The 3,464-nt window shown below is 37.2% G+C and overlaps 1 protein-coding gene across 1 annotated transcript in view; it reads left to right on the plus strand.

The window, feature by feature from the left end:
- Positions 1–3,464, plus strand: part of LOC114923162 (alpha-2-macroglobulin-like protein 1) — an 85,105-nt gene that overhangs the window by 69,120 nt on the left and 12,521 nt on the right. The gene's annotated exons all lie outside the window — the stretch shown is intronic.

Genomic DNA, 3,464 nt, shown 5'->3' on the forward strand with positions numbered 1-3,464 from the left:
GAATTTGCAACCAAAATGTTGGAGATGCGATAGTATGGATGCTACTTATTATCATATTTGGTGGACATGTAGGGATATTAAAGCCTTTTTGATTAAGATTTGGTGGAATATTCAACAGATTTTTAAGAAAAAGATAAAATTTACACCGCAGTTATTTTTATTGGGTATTATGGATAATTTGGATCAAAAAGAAATGAAATTGATGTTGTACTATATAACAGCAGCAAAATTGGAAAAAAAAGATGTTACCAACTATGGATGATTGGAGACAGAAAGTATCGTATTTTGCAGAGATGGCAAAAATATCCGCGTACCTGAAGGATCATTCTCAGGAGAAATTTATCTTAATGTGGAGAAGATGGATAGATTATATTCAGAGAAAGTATGAACTGAATAATTATCATGTAGCTTTTGATTAAAAATTTTAAACAAAAATATGTACAACAAATATTGACATATTTAAAAAAAATTGTATGTATTTTAACGTTATTTTAGAGTCACAGTAAGTTTATACTAGTGTGTAGTAATAATGAGTAGTTTTGAATAGAATTGGATTATTGTGCGTTTATTTCCTGGATTAGCTTTGGGAAGTCCTGGGGGGGGAGGGGGGAAAGGGATAGGTTTGTATTGTAGATTTATATGTATATGTATATATATGTATGATTTTTTAAGGAGGTGTCCGGTGGGTACCCCAACTGCACCAGACGGGACGGTTGAGAGAGGAAGGGAGGTAGGAAAGAGGGAGGAAGGAGGAGAGGTTGTAGGATTGGGAGGAGGAAGGTGTAGTAATTGAAAGAGGGGGGTGCAGGGGGGGGACACCGGACACGTCCGTGAATGTATTGATTAGTGTTTCTTGGTTGATATTGTGATAAAAGATTTATGTTTTTGTTTTTAACTGAAAAATCAACAAAAAAATTTTAAATAAAAAAAAATTATGGGATGGGAACTATTGGAGGAGAGCATATATTGGTATTAGGATGGCTGATCAATCAAATATGAAAATTCTGCCAGTGAATCACTGATATAGTAAGAACTTTCCCATGCATATTTAACCTTTTCCTGTTGTATCTGCATAATTTGCCCTCATCTCATCCCTCACTTCATCCCTCACCTCATACCTAGTAACCAGAGATAGCCTTAAGTCATTCTTAGGGTATTGTAAAGTATTCCAAGGGCAACCTCAATCTCTGGAGGTTTTTAAGAAGAGACTGGACAGTCACTTGTCTGAGATGGTATAAGTTTTCCTGCTTGAGCTGGACTAGAAGACTTCCAAGGTCCCTTCCAGCTCTATTCTATTCTAAATTCTGCAAATCTGTTAAGCTTTTATTATCCACTTTGGAAAGCAGTTGGATAAGTGCTGTCACTGAGAATAGACTTAATAGATGCAAACAGGGATTAGCAATTAACAACGTATTTCATGGTAATATAGCTTTTTGCTAATTCAAGAATGGATGGTTAGCACTTTAGTTCAGCAATGTGGGGGGGAGGAGTGATAGCTGTGACTAAGAGAGGCAGCGTTTATAGCAAAATTCTTCAGGCAACTTTTACAATAAGAAATTACCTAAGGGAAAGAGATTAAAAAGAGAATTGTAAATGTATTCAATTTATTTTTTAAAGTAGAAACAATGTATATTTCTGTAAGTCATACAGCAAGATGCTTCTTTTAAAACTGAGCCACACATTCACAGAACCTGTCATCAAGAGTGTAGGTGTTCCTTTGGTTTTGTAATGTCATGTGATCACATTATTTGGTGATGGCAGTCTCGGTTGCTGTTGTAACCCTAGGAATATAGGTCATTAAGTGAGAACCTCACGTGACCATGACATGGGAAAAGGCAAGAGTCCCATGCAAGCAGGTCGGTTAATGAGAGTTATGGGCAGCCAGGCACTGCAGGTGGGCACTTGGGAGTGCAGACAAATGGGTGCTGCAAATGGACAAAAAAGCAGCAGAAGCAGGAACAACTTGCAACCTGCCAGCTTCCCCATTGACTTTGCTGATGCAAAACTGGCAAGAAAGGTTGCAAATGGTGATTATGTGACCACAGGATGCTGCAACCATCATAATTGTGAGGCGGTAGCCAGGCACCCAAATTGCAATCACTGCAACAGTCTCAACTCTAAGGACCATTGTTGTTCAGAGCCATCCTAACTTTGGTCACTGAATGAGTAGTCATGACTCAAAGACTACCTGTATATCCTTATAATGTTACAGAGAAAAAAATGCAGTCAGTATTCTGCAGAAAACAAGGTTTGTTAATGAGAGGACAGAGCATAGTCCAGCTTCAGACCACTTCAGGTCAGATATGCTTTTTGAGAAGAAATTATGCAAATGTTATATTCATTGATATACCTGAGCAAGTATTCATTTGATGGGTATGAAGAAATGGAGTGTGTATGTTTTCATCAGGGATTAAGCGCTTGGCTGTGGCAAGATTATGATAAGCAAAAAGATAGAAAAGCAACGAAATACAACAAAGATTGGATTATAAAATTAATTGAACTTGCAGAAATGGCAAAGTTGACCAGTTTGGTCAGAGAAAAAATAACAAAGATTTTTAAATGTTGAAGGACTGGAAAGGAAAGTTGAGAAAGTGGATGAAAATTGTCCAAGCAGGTGGGATCTAGGAATGGTTTTTTTAAGGTGGGAGAAGACTCAGGTGTCCTTAAAAGGTCGTGGTAATGTTCCCTCCTGCAGTGATGAATTTATCACTGCCTGAACCCAATTAGCGGTCACCATCCTCAAGACTTTCACAAGCCAGGAGTGAAAAGGATCTAATTGACAGGTAGTTTTACTGACAGCTTTGAGGACTTTGTCTATCAGGATCAAACTGTTCCCAGATAAATGGGTAAGGCTATTTCCCATGAATTTTTAAGCATCTGCTCTATACTTGGATTCTGTTAGAGAATTTTAATTTCTCTGTTGGTAAAAATAAATCAGAAGCTCTCACAGTTGACTGCATTTAGCTGATTCAAATAAACTCTTTATATTCATATAAAAATATTTACAATACCATATATACTTCTTCATAGCAACATAGCATAAATGAAGACTTCTTACAGCAGAGACAGACCAGAGACCTGAAACTTGAAACCAAAATCCAGCTTCTAACTCAAACCTTTTGCACAGACTCAGTAGCACTTTCTTCACATTGGCTGACTGAGTTACCACATGACTCTTCCTGCTCATGAATATTCCAACACTCCTCCCTTCATGACAGGAAGAGACATCAGACCTATAGACTTAATACATTTTCCATAGTGAAGACCAATGGTTTAGTCATCATGTCTGCCAAATTATCCTCAGAAGAACAATGATGTAAACTAATCAATTTTCCTTTTACAGCTTCCCTGACATTACAATACTTAATGTCTACATGTTTACTTCTGTTCTTCACCCTATCACCAGTTGCCATTTTTATACAGGCAGCATTGTCTTCAAATACCTTTACAGATTCTTTTACATT

The sequence above is a fragment of the Protobothrops mucrosquamatus genome, unplaced genomic scaffold (assembly GCF_001527695.2).
Source record: "Protobothrops mucrosquamatus isolate PMUCROS unplaced genomic scaffold, P.Mucros_1.0 scaffold2187, whole genome shotgun sequence".
In the NCBI taxonomy this organism is placed as follows: domain Eukaryota; kingdom Metazoa; phylum Chordata; class Lepidosauria; order Squamata; family Viperidae; genus Protobothrops; species Protobothrops mucrosquamatus.